We start from the raw sequence: 13662 nt of genomic DNA, 5'->3' as shown, positions 1-13662 counted from the left end.
GCCTCATGGTTTCCAATGTCATGTTTTCCAATCTAGATACCAAGGTGCTCCCAAAGTGCCACAGTGAACTTACAGGTGTGCTGTGAGATATTTTAAAATTTCAAGAGAAACATTGCAGTGTTCAACATCTTTCAGATACCAGATCAGCCACTAGCTTGAGGTAGTTCACAATTTCAACATTTTAATTTCAGCACATTTTTCTTGATAGTGTTATGTCTGTGAGAAGCTGGTGTTTTGGTAAGTGCTGTCATAGAAAGCAGTGTGAAAATTGTGTGAAAGTCAGTACACAACAGGGAAAAAAGGTGGCAGTGTCCAATCTGATTTCAAGGTTTGAGAAGTTGTGAAGTGCTCAACAGGCACACACATCCCAATAGTAACTAATTTAAGGATGGTTATGTAAGCATTGAATTAAAATAATATTTTCCTTGCAATTTGTGTTTATTATTTTTTTGTATGACCACTAAGTGACTGGGACATAAATACTTATTGAGCTGTTTAGAACTAAACTACAAACTAAATGGTTCTATTAGATATATTTTTAGGCTAAGTTTGCTGAGAAAACATTACTAGGACACTAAGGGCTCTGTTAAAAAATAATAATGAGACACTGAGAGCTCTTGTGAACTGAGAAATACTAGGTCATTCTCTAGCATATTTTGGTTTCACTTAACATTATGTTCATGATTATCTGTTTTGGTATGCACGGACCTAAGGCATTTTAGCTGCTGTATATAGTGCTGTGTGTTATACCATTGTGTGACTGAGCCACAATATATCCGTTTCCTGCTGATGCACATTTAAGTGCATCTTCCTTTCCCATCCCCTTCATTCCTCTCACTTCACTCTTTTCTTCATTTCCTTCCTTCCTTTTTTCTTTCTTCTTTTTTACTTTTCTATTAAGTAAGAAAGACTGTTTCTATTACAGTCAGTGTCACAGTAGATATCTTTGTAAGTATCTCCTTGTGTAAATGTGAGGGAATTTCTGTATTTGAATTTGCTGGGTTTAGAGAATATACATTTTTAACTTTACAAGGTAATGGAAAATTGGTCTCCAGATTTTTTTCCAATAATAGATAATGATAGACTTTTAAACTTTTGATAAGAAGATCGGAGTAGTCTATCTATGTGCTACTTGAATTTTAGCTTTTTTAAGAAGTTGAGCTTCTCTTCATATTCTTATTGGCCAATCAGGTGTTATTTTCTCTGATTTTTTCAGTTGTATTCTCTCAGCAGTTTTTAAAGTTATAATGCTTATTTTTTTTATTGATTTGTTGCAGCTTGTTATATATTCTGAATAGAAATGCTTCACTGGAGGGGGAACGAACCATAAGAGACTATGGACTCTGGGAAACAAACTGAGGGCTTCAGAGGGGAGGGGGATGTGGGATTTGGAATAGGCCGGTGATGGATGTTAAGGAGGCACAGATTGCATGGAGCACTGGGTGTTATACGCAAACAACGAATCATGGAATACTTCCTCAAAAACTAAGGATGTACTGTATGGTGACTAACATAACAATAAAAAATTAAAAAAAAATAAAAGTACACATTTACTGGAGGGGGGAGAAATGCTTCACTGGTCATGTATGTTGCAAATATTTTTTCTTAGTCTATTTCATATCTTGTATCCATGTTTATAAAGTTTGGAGTTTTTTTGTTTCTTTATATTGAGAGATTGATGATATTTCTCATTTAATCTCTGAATATGGTGTGTATCACTTATCTTCTTTTTTTATTGATGTAAAATTTGTATATGAGATTATATAAGTGTCAGGTGTACAACATTATAATTTGATATCTATATACACTCCAAAGTGATCGCTGTGATAAGTCTAGTTACTACATCACCATAAAATTGAGCCCTTTGACTCATTTTGCACAAGCCCTTCCCCTCTGATAGCCACCAATCTGTTCTCCGTATTATGAACTTTTGTTTTGTTTTTTAGGTTCTGTGTATAAGTTGAGATCATATGGTATTTGTCTTTCTCCATCTGACTTATTTTACTTAGTATAATACCCTCCAGGTCTATCTGTGTTGTGTCAAATGGCAAGATTTCCTTCTTTTTAATGGCAGAGTAGTATTCCATTGTGTATATACACCACATCTTTATCCATTCCTCCACTGATGGACACTTAGGTTCTTTCCATATATTAGCTATTGTAAATAATGCTCCAGTGAACACAGGAGTGCATGTATCTTCTTGAATTAATGTTTTTGTATTTATATTTTGTGATGTTAAACAGTTCTTACATTCTTGGGATAAATATTCTATAATTGTTATGTAGTTATGTATATGTACACAAATGCACATGCATTTTGCTCATTTGGTTTGCTATTTCCTTTAGAATTTTTGCATCTAAATTCTTAAGTGAGATTAGCATATACATTTCCTTTCTTGTGTTCTCTTTTTTAGTATCAATTTTGTTATCAATTGATAATAAAGTTACTCAGGTTTTCTATTTCTCATTGTGTTGATTTTGTTATGTTGCACTTTTCTGGGAAATTGCCCATTTCATTTCAGTTTGTAAGTTGATTACCCTTTCATTGTTTAGTATATTCTCTCATAATATTTTAATATTTCCTTTATCTTTAGAGATATATTCTTCTCATTCCTAAAGTTTCTAATTAGTGCCTTTTTCTTGCTTAATATTTAATGATTAATAATATTTTGATCAGTATAGATTTTATTATTAGGATGAATTTTGATAATTTCACTTGGTTTAAACCAATATTTTATTGTCTTTTTAAAGAACCATTTTGGCTTTCTAAAGAACCCATTTTTGCTCTCTATTGTATGTAAGTTCTATGCCATTAATTTTTGTTATAATCTTTATTATTTATTTCCTTCTCCTTTATTTGGCTTTATTCTGCTGTTATTTTTTAACTTGCTAAGTTAAATCTTTAACTAATTAATTTTACAACTTTTTAACATGTAATATATGCATTTAAAGCCATAAATTTTCTACTAAGTACCACTTTAGCTGCATCCCACAGGTTTTGATATGTAGTGTCTTTATTGTTGTTTACTTTTAAATATTTAATATTTCCATTATGATTTTTTTACTCATGGAATATTTATAAATGTATTTTTTAGTTTCCAAATATATAGGGATTTTTAAACTGGCTTTTTTGCCTTAATTCCTGATATGACTGCACTGTGGTCAGATAACATGCTTTGTATGATATGTGTTCTTTGCTGTTTGTTGAAACTTATTTTATAGATCAGTAATCATTGAATTTTATAAATACTACACGTTAGTTTGGCAAGAACATGCAATCCTTGAGGGGAAGAGTTTCTACACATCAGCTAGTTCAAAATTATTAGTTATACTTAAATCTCCTATATATTGACTAATTTTTTTTGCCTCATCTCTTGAAGTATCTTTTGCCTCATGATTCACTCTTTTACTTTGTTTAGAGTTCTGCCAGAATTTCACCTTAGAATGCCTTTTTGTCAGCACTCTATCTAAAATACCTGCATCATTAGATCTACGCTCTCTTTTCCCTTGTCCTGCTTTTTACTTTTGGCATTTTTCTGTACAGGACCTTGTATTTTATATTTTATATTCATTGTCCCCTTTACTAGAACGTAAACTTGCTAAAGACAGGAATGATGTTCTATTCACTACTGTATCATTTGGATCTAATCATACTTGCCTTCAACAGGCATTTCGTATATAGTTGTTGACTGAATGAACTCAGAAGAGCTGTTTCTGATATTATGGTGAGCTTCTTTTTTTAGTTGAAGGAGGTTGTTATATGAGAGTTCTGTAGCTCCTTGCAAAGTGTTTTAGCGTTCCCTTCTATCCTGTGACCATAGATCTGCGTCCATAAGAGTCTAAAGAAATCCACATTCTTTTTGCGTTAATTTTTAAGCTTGGATTTTATGTTCTAAGAATAAAGTGTAAATGCTGATTCCTAAGGCGCCCATGGAACATATCTGGGTTTCACATTTCTTTCATGTGACTTTTTACCACCTAGAGCCCTAGGGAGAATTCAAGTGTTAATTTTTACTGCTTCTTCATGCTAGTCTGTAGATTTTTTTCTACTTGCAATCTGATGGATTGGGCATCCATTAATAAGCATGTCCCAGTTGTTCCTCCATGCCTCTCTTTGGCTTTAGGTCTTGTCTGTTGTCTACACATTGGTGTTACTATTCCATATATCATCCTAAATATCTGGGTATATGTGAATATGATGCCCTAGGGTCCAATAAGTCTTCCGCCCCCGCCTCCCCCCTTTGCTCTGGCTTTGAGTTCTTTCTTCTGACACTCATAGATGTTCCTGTCTATCTTTTATTCTAACTTGGCTCAGTTTATAATTACCAAATTATCCTAAATATCTGTGTATTTGACGTGAAAGAGAGATAGAATCATGTTAGTAGAATCTGACATGTTTACTGCAATTAATAGCATTTCACAGTAGCCTGACTTTACTTCCGATAGGTCCGTTAGGATCTTTATGTGAATCCTTGTCAAGTTTGTTTATAGCATGGTAATCCCCTTATGGAAGATGCATAGTAAGTATACTAATGTATCTAGCACTTGATTTGGATCATGTTGCCTTATTTCTTCACAGGCTGACATCCTTCTGTGCTGTCATATCAATAATCATTTGTGATTTTTTCCAAAGAAAATATCCTTTAAGTTAACAATTAACATCATGCAGTGTGTATTTCTGTGTGTGTGTATGTGTGTGTGTCGTGGGAGGGAGGGAGAGAGAGAGAAAAAGAGAAGTTAAAGGGTTTGAGTGGGAAAAGAAACTGTTCCAAAGAAAACAATAGTTGAGGAGGGGATGGGAAGTGGGTGAGAATACAATGAGACAGCTTGTAGCTAAACAAGACAAATCTTTGGCAAGGTTGGTTTAATTCTTTTCAGGGAGACATATGAACTATCGTAGAGGCAGATAAATTATCCCAATGCCAATCTGCCCTCCCCTTCAAATCCTTGGGCCTGACTTCTTTTCCTATATAGCCAAACTGGTCCTTTTTGCTGATACCTGAGTGACATTGAGAGGTTTGCACTTACACTCAATTTTGGTACTTTGTGATTTGTGCTGTGTTCATGTCTATAGGGGAAAATTGGTCCCTCTGAGTACAGAGCAAGTAACTGTCATCCTGATTTTATGCGAAAGCTTCTGTTATATCGTGATATTAACAGGAACCGCGGATCAGCAAACCTGTATTCTTTTGGAACTGCTTTTCTTCAACATTCTCAATACATAGCAAGAACATAGGTAATAAAGGAGGTATTCATGTCTCACAAGTGAGACACGAGCACCTCATCCTCTTTTGCAAATATTGCAATGTTTTGTGGTCTTTCATCAGAAAAGAGAAAGAATCTTCAGTTATTTCTTTAATGAATCAGTTACTTTATGAAGCTTTTGAAAATGTTATTTTGCAGATAGATTCAACAATCTTATCCCTATTGTGTAAGTTAGTGGTACGCTTTCTGCATTCATCTTATCCCAGAAGGTCAAGCTTTTTATGACCTCAAAAAGTCTGATCCTTGTTTTGTACAGACAATTACCTAAGTGTTCCCATTATTTAGAATGGATATTTCAACCATCTCAAGGTTTATTTTTACTAGAATTCTCAAGTGTTTTCATTTATTGAATAGCAAATCCAACTGAAGCAGTTTTTATAATATTATCTAAGTTCTTATATTTTCTCATTTTATTTTAAAATTCATGGTTGTGTGACATGTGATGTAACTTAATAGCAAACTTTACATTTAAATGTTGTAGTTTTCATGTTTTTACAGAAGTATGGTTGAAGCTAAAAAAATATTTTGACACCATAGGCTCTAGAGATTTATGTAGCCAGAAGAGATAAAGTAGAATTGGATGGCAGAAAGGTAGAGTATTGATTATCACAAATAGAAGGACTGATAACTTAATGAAAGCTGATTGGCAGTAGAATTTATTATAGCAACTGTAAAGTGGAGAAGAGAAAATGATAGTGCTACTAATTAATAAATAAGTTATCTCAAGACAATGTGGATCAATATACTATCATTTAAAATCTTTACAAACCAAATTTTAGTTTAATTGTGTAGCTATTTTGGTGTCAGAATACAGTTTTGAGAAGCATAAAATAAGTTTTAGAATGCCTTTTGAAAATAGTTATCAATCAGAATCAAGTAAAAGGGTATTTAGTACTTTGGATATATGAAGGTGTGTTTTACTTGAGAACTTTAGAGGACCTAAAAAAATTTGAGGAAGAAAAAATTCTTACAATAGATGTAATGAAAATGTAACTTGAAATGGCCTGACAACATTTTCAATAAAACACTGGAAGAGAAATCAGTAAACATCTTGAAGACAAAGGAATCATGAGCAATGAACAAAATGAGTTTATTACAAACAAATCATGCCTGACAAAATTAATAGTTGTTTAAAATAGAATTGCAAAATTAGCATGGATAAAGGGAATGTATTTTTTAAACTTCAACCAAGTATTTATTGTGGCTTTTCAAAAATAATTTTAATGTTAGGATATAAATAATATGATGGATTGGATATTTATGGAAAGATGATGATTCTGTATAAGGCCAAAATGTAATGCCAAGAATATGCCTAAATTGATTGTGGGATTAGGTGGCAGTGACAAAGGTGACAAGGGGCTTAGGTCCCTGTAATTCCCATCAATCCCCCCAAAAGTATTTTAATTCATGTAAAAGCAACTTGCATATCTCGTAAAAGCATCTTCTAATACAAGTCCTCATAATAGCCCTTATAATTAAATTTTGTTGCTTAATCTCCCCTATGTAGAAATTCTGTAGGCTTTACTGATGAGTTTAGACCAGAAGTCAACGAATCTGTCCTAGTGTTTTTCTTTTTTAATTGGGACATAATTGATAAATAACAGTATGTAAGTTTCAGGTGTACAACATGATTTCATATGTGTATATATTGCAAAACATCACCACCAATAAGTCTAGTTAACATCCATCCCCACACGTAATTACAATATTGTGTGTGTGGTGAGAACTTTTAAGATCTACTCTCTTAGCCACTCTCAAATCTACAATATATTTTTAACTATAGTCACCATGATGAACATTTAGATTCCTAGGGCTTATTTATTTTATAATTAGAAGTTTGTACCTTTAGACCATCTTCACCCATATTTCACATACAACCCAACTCTCTTCTCCACCCCTCCCTTGCACCCTGGCAACTACCAATCTTTTTTTTGTATCTATGAGTTCAGTTCTTTTGTTGTTTTTGTTTGCTTATTTGTTTTTTAGATTCCATAAGATTTCATTAGATGTAAGTAAGATCATACAGTATTTGTCTTTCTGACTTATTTTGCTTAGCTTATAATGCCTTCAAGATCTATCCATGTTGTTGCAAATAGCAGGATTTCCTTCTTTTTGATGGTTGAATAATAGTCCATTGCATATACATGCCACTTTTTTTAAAATGCATTCATCCATCTGTCAACACTTAGATTATTTCCAGGAAGTCTTAGCTATTGTAAATAATGCTACAGTAAACATTGGGTTGCAAATATCTTATTGAGATAGTGATTTCATTTCCTTTGGTATATACTCAGAAGTGGAAATGCTGGATCAAATAGTAGTTCTATTTTTAAGTTTTTGAGGAACGTCTATATTGTTTACCATAGTGGCTGCACCAATTTATATTCCCACCAACAGTGTACAAAGGTTTCTTTTTCTCCACATCCTCACCAACCCTTCGTATTTCTTGTCTTTTTGAAAATAGCCATTCTAACACATGTGAGGTGATTTGGTTTTGCTTTGCATTTCCCTGATGATCCCACAGTTTTTGTAAGTAAAGTTTTATTGAAATATAGGCATACTCATTTGTTTATGTATTTATTGCCTGTGGCTGCTTTCATGAGATGATAGCACAGTTAAGTAATTGAGACAGAAACTGTATGACCTACAAAGCCTTAAATATTTATCATTTGGCCTTTTACAAAAAGTTTTCTGACCCTAGTTTAAATTAATGCTTTTTTTTTAACCTTTAGAAACATTTAGAATTGTCAAATCTGAGCATGTTTGTACACTGTATGAAGGAGGCAGTGAATCTGTACATTTTACTACTCTTAGTTGTATCCTGACTCTTCCATGTTTCATGGATACCGACTCATCCATTTCGGCAATAAATATCCAAAATGAGAAATGTGACACTGTCATTTTCTTCATTCAGTTTCATTCAACCATTCTTGACATTATAAAAGTTGATGATGATGTATCAATAGGTTTAATGGGGGAATGTGAAGGGAACTGTGATTGAGAAAAACAATGATGTTAGTCTTAAGTATCAAGACAGGATAGGTTTAATTCTCTGACAATTTATTTTGTTTAGAACTCTCTAAGTGGAGGTGCCTGTGGGGCTCAGTCAGTTAAGCATCTGCCATTTATCTTCAGCTCAGGTCATGATCTCAGGGTTCTGGAATCGAGCCCCGCATTGGGCTCCTTACTAAGTGGGGAGTCTGCTTCTTCCTCTACCTCTGCTCCTCCCCCCTACTTGTGCTCTCTCTCTTGCTCTCTCTCTTTCAAACAAATAAATAAAATCTTTAAAAAAAAAACAAAAAAGAACTCTCTGTCACCAAATTTATCTTGGATCTTTTTCCCAAATGTAATTATGTTAGGGGCAGAACATTCCTCAGCCTGGGAATTAACTTTAAAAAAAAATCATCTTGTTCACTGTAAATGCTTGATAAATATTTATGGATTGAATATTAATAATTATTTTTGTTTGTATTTATTCTTCAGATATTTGAGTGCTTACTGTATGCCAGGCATAATGCCTAGGGGCAAACAATTTGTCACTGAATTGTATGTAGCTAAACTGATAGGATCCCTAATGTAGAAAGATAGACAGTGAATGAGTTTATAAATAAACAAAATGATTGCAGAGAGTGATAACCTGTGAAAAAAAGAAAGCTAGGTAGTAGAATCAAGAGTGACTTGGGGCAGAGTGACCTGGGGGATAAAGAGTAACGAGGTGCCATTTGAGCTGAGATTGAATAATGAGAAGGGGAAGCCATCATGTAATGATCTTGAAGAAGAGCCTTAGAAGAACAAGTTCAAAAGCCCCCACCAAGTGTGGCCTGATAAAGGAATAGAAGAAGACAAATGTGGATCCTAGTAAGAGTTTGTGTGTGTTGTGTTAATTTAAGATCCACCATGTTTTGTGTTTGTGAGAGTGTTAGTGGGAAGAGCACATGTGGTTAGCCCTGTGTATATATTTTTAGTTTGATCATATTTTCAAAACTGAAATGTAAGTGTCTGAGCTAGAATGAGAGTGATTGAACTGATTATATCTGAATCAATTTTTATTGAATCCAAAGGAAGACCATGCATAGTTTCCTGGATAAGAATAGGAGAAGAGTGAGAAGGGAAAGCATTGAGATAGAGTTTTGGAGAAATTGGAGATTAGCATTTGTTCTTTGGCTCCAAGACCATGTAGATTTCAATTATGTGAATGCTCCTTAACATATTATAGGCCTCAATAAATGTTTGCTGAATCAATGTATACTGGTTTAATCTGATTGGATTGGAGGGTACAATTTCTGATTGGATTGGAGGGTACAATTTCTGCATTAATTGGAAGAGAGGATACACAGTAGAACCAGATTATGGAGGATTTTGCAAACCAAACACATTGGATTTGATAGTGTGAGTGATTGGGAATCATTATAGAGAATAAGGTATAGCTAGATGATTTCCAAATGTTTGTTTTATTGTGGTATGTAGGATGAGTTAGAGACAAAAGGAGCTGAGAATGGTATTTTATTCCAGATATACCTCTTATTTTAACCAGGTTTTCATTCCCAGCCTGGCTTGGCTGCATTGGAATTCATTACTTCATTAAAAGTCCCTGGATCTAATGAAGAAAAGCTGCCTCAGTTACCAAGGTTCTTTCTTGTTTTGCCTTCTTTTTTTTTTTTTTTTTAAAGATTTTATTTATTTATTTGACAGAGATAGAGACAGCCAGCGAGAGAGGGAACACAAGCAGGGGGAGTGGGAGAGGAAGAAGCAGGCTCATAGCAGTGGAGCCTGATGTGGGGCTCGATCCCATAACACCGGGATCACGCCCTGAGCCAAAGGCAGATGCTTAACCGCTGTGCCACCCAGGCACCCCTGTTTTGCCTTCTTGCTTCTGTATTCCTGTTTGTCCTTGCCCTGCTTTGTTTCCTGTTTATCTGATCTTTAACCATTTTTAAGACTCTGAACATTCTGCCTTATTTTGCCCCTTTATATTTGTATCTTACTGGTATCTGCTTGATTGCATTTATATGTAGGAAGTAATTCAATAAAAATTAAATGGAACAAATTTATAACTGAAAATGTTTCTGTACAAACTATAAAAAAGGTTCTTCCTTCCTTCCTTCCTTCCTTCCTTCCTTCCTTCCTTCCTTCCTTCCTCTCTTCCTCTCTCCCTCCTTCCCTCCCTCCCTTCCTTCCTTCCTTCCTTCCTTCCCTCCCTCCCTCCCTCCTTCCCTCTCCATCCCTCTCTCTGTCTTTCTCTCTCTCTCTTTCTTTCCAGCCTTTGCTCTTTCTGGGATTACTGAAAATATTAAGGTTGGTGCACTGAAAGCAAATGAGATACAAATTTGTTGCTATCTCTGGGAGCATGCAATCCCTTGGTGAGAAGGATTAACCAAGAAAATTTTCATGTTATTGCAACTTTGGCCACAAAAGCAACTTGTCAGCCCTCAACTTTGTGAACTGTTATTATGACAATATGGGCCATTTATCCTGTTGTCTTGGTTGCACATAGAGTATATAATCACTCAATTTTGTATCTCACCAGAACTATTTCCAAAAGGTAATGAAGGGTCAGCTTTCATTGTAGGGTTCCACATTTATTGAGATAGTGGTGCCTTTTTTTTCCCATTTGGGCATTTGAGTCTGGGAAATTAACAATGATATAACTGCCAGCTGCACAAAGGTGGTGCCAGCTGCACAAAGGTGGTACCAGTTTTGTCAGCAACTTATGAACTACTCCCCAAATGTATATGTCTGGGAAAAAACATTATGAATGTGTCTTGCATAGCAGTGAAGAGGTGGACTTGTGTTACATATAAAACCGTGTAAGAAAAACCATCAGTTCATGACTGAAACTGAAAACGTAATAATTGTTTGTAGAAGTACAGACTCTGGCCTGATTGACTAGGTGTGAATCCTGGTTCTGCCATTCAGTAGAGAGGCGATCTTTGGGAAATCACATAATCTCTCTATGCCTCAGTTTACATATTAATAAAATGAAGGTAATGACATCTGATATCTAGCTACCCACCTCCTAGTTTTTATGAGGTTTAAATAAGCAAATATACATAAAAGTACTTAGAATAAAACCTGAATACAGGGAAGGTTTATATATTTGCAATTATCTGATAATCTTTAGAAGTAAAGGTGAACATTAAAGAGCTTTCTCTCTCACCTTACCTCCTCTAAGAGTTACAAAACTGTAAGAAAATTGTTGCCACTTCTAGAATGTGGAATGATTTGAAAACAGCACTATTTTGTTTTAAAGCTCAAACTCTGGTAGTGCAATTATGCTAAAAGGAAACATACTTAACCTTTAACCAAGACTAAATTAAGCAAAGTTGTTTTTACACTCTCCTTTTAAAAGGAAACAAATCATAAGAAAATACTTCATTATTAAAGATGTCTTCAAAAAGCAACTTTAAACATCCTTGTTATGCCTGGGGTCGCTGTGTTGTCAGTACAATCTCCAATGTCTATGCATTTATAGTTTTGTAAAATTAGAGGGCAAACAATCTTTTGGTGGGTCCCTGTGGTGTGAAAATGTTGGGGTTCGGGCTGAACTCTCAGAAAGAATTCTTGAGACGTTTCGGTGCAAAAGGTGATTTTATTAAAGCACAGGAACAGGACCCAGGGGCAGAAAGAGCAGCACTGGGGTTGTGACAGGACTGATTAATATACTTTCAAGTTGGGAGGGGGTTAGGGATAGTGTAAGTCTCTAAGGAATTTTGGAAGCAAGTTTTCTAGGACCTTGATGGGGCTAGCTATTGTTAGGAAAAGGTCACTTAATACTGTCTAATAAAATCTTAGTCATAAGATCCTTCAGTTCTGTATCAGTGGGCCATATGCTTGGAGGATGATTGCCAAGATATATCCTGGGGTGGGATGGGGGATAGAGATAAAGGAATTTTCCAAAGGAAATTTGTGTATGTTTTATATGTTAAAGTAGACTTACAGGATCCTGGGGGGTGGGTCAGGATAATGTTAACCTAAGCTTTCCTTTTGCCCTTAGCATAGTGTCAACATCGAGGCAATTGAGTTCCTAGAGGAAGGTCACTCTACCAGTTTTAAGGACTTGTCAATGGCTATAGGCAATAAGGGAATTTAATTTTTTCTTTTCCCATTGTTTCCCACATCACCTGGACTCCTAGAAATGTAAAAAAATACTGTGAACATGTACATTTTTCTAAAGTAAGAGATCCGTGGTTTTCTGTCATCTTCTCAGAGGGACTTATGACCCCCCAAAAGATTAAGAACCATCCTCTATGGCAGAATAAGTTTTTCATCTTTAATGAAGATAAAATTATAAAACCCTATGTACCAAGGCAGGAAAATCTGCTAGTATATCTTAGGTTTTTAGTTGAAAGAATCAAGGCAAAAACTTTATTGTTTCTGGTGAACCCTTAGCTAACCAGAATTTAATTAACCAGCATCCCGGGTAATCAATGTTTACTTGTACCAAGCAGCAGTCATTCTTCAATATATTAGCTGAGCTAGTATTTCATCCAGAGAAAATGATGAATTTTATTTACTGTTAATTCTTTCCTTTCTGTTCTTCTAGTTTTGGAATTATTAACATTTTCCATAGTTTTGTAATTATATATTTCTTATGATATGCTTAGGAATAAGAACATTATATAAATGCTCCAAAATCATTATTATATCCATCTTATTAATACAATTTAGTAGAGAATATTTATACTCATTCAGTCCAAATGTATTGTGGAATAAAGTATCTGAAACAGGACAAGGGATAGTTGGAAAGAAGGGAATTTTACTGACCTCTGAAATCTTAAAAATGTGTTGTATTTCTTATGCACTGTGCTAATGTTTAAATTCACATTAACTTTGACGTTTTTTAATTGCTTTTATTAAAATGGCTTAAGAGAATATTTTAAAATAATTGATTTATGAATTCTTAGAAAGGGTACACATTCCAAGCTCAAAAACTTTAAAGTTTTTAGTTGAAGGAGTTAAGTAAATAATTCAGAAATGCATTCTGTTTACCTGTTAATAATTAAGCAGGTTAGACTGTGTACTTTTTATAGTCATTGAGTTTTAATTTATTTATTTGTTGGTGTGTTGGTTTTTAAGAATTTATTTAAGGCATTCTGCTATTGGGAAATAAAAATGAACAGAGTAAAGCTGCACATAATAAAAGAAAGGGATTGGGTTACTTTTAAAGAGACAAGTGACAAAAAAAGAAATTGACTGGATTTTAGGATTAAAAGAAGTATTTAGTACATCATCTTTCTGAACTTTTCCCCTCTGTTTGGAGGGGAAACTGAAATACCTAACAGCAAGTATGACTGAGTCAAGTGAATAGTCTTTTGTTGTTGCCCTAGAGCCTGGTTCAATGGAACTTGATTTGATCTTAGATGGCTTCATTATGGGGTTTGGTCAGGTCACTTTAAT

At 34.4% G+C, this 13662-nt stretch overlaps 1 protein-coding gene across 23 annotated transcripts in view; it reads left to right on the top strand.

The window, feature by feature from the left end:
• The window catches only part of ZBTB20 (zinc finger and BTB domain containing 20), a 761796-nt gene that overhangs the window by 131107 nt on the left and 617027 nt on the right, over positions 1-13662 (top strand). For 4 of the 23 annotated variants that reach the window (XM_034658511.1, XM_034658143.1, XM_034658992.1 and 1 more), the window contains one exon: positions 9800-9893. The exons of the other annotated variants lie outside the window; for them this stretch is intronic. The gene's annotated coding sequence lies outside the window, so the exon portion shown is untranslated. The remainder of the gene's footprint in view (positions 1-9799; positions 9894-13662) is intronic. 23 annotated transcript variants of the gene reach the window in all.

Source organism: Ailuropoda melanoleuca, chromosome 1, assembly GCF_002007445.2.
Source record: "Ailuropoda melanoleuca isolate Jingjing chromosome 1, ASM200744v2, whole genome shotgun sequence".
NCBI classification, from domain to species: domain Eukaryota; kingdom Metazoa; phylum Chordata; class Mammalia; order Carnivora; family Ursidae; genus Ailuropoda; species Ailuropoda melanoleuca.
This window is presented reverse-complemented; position numbering and strand designations above follow the sequence as displayed.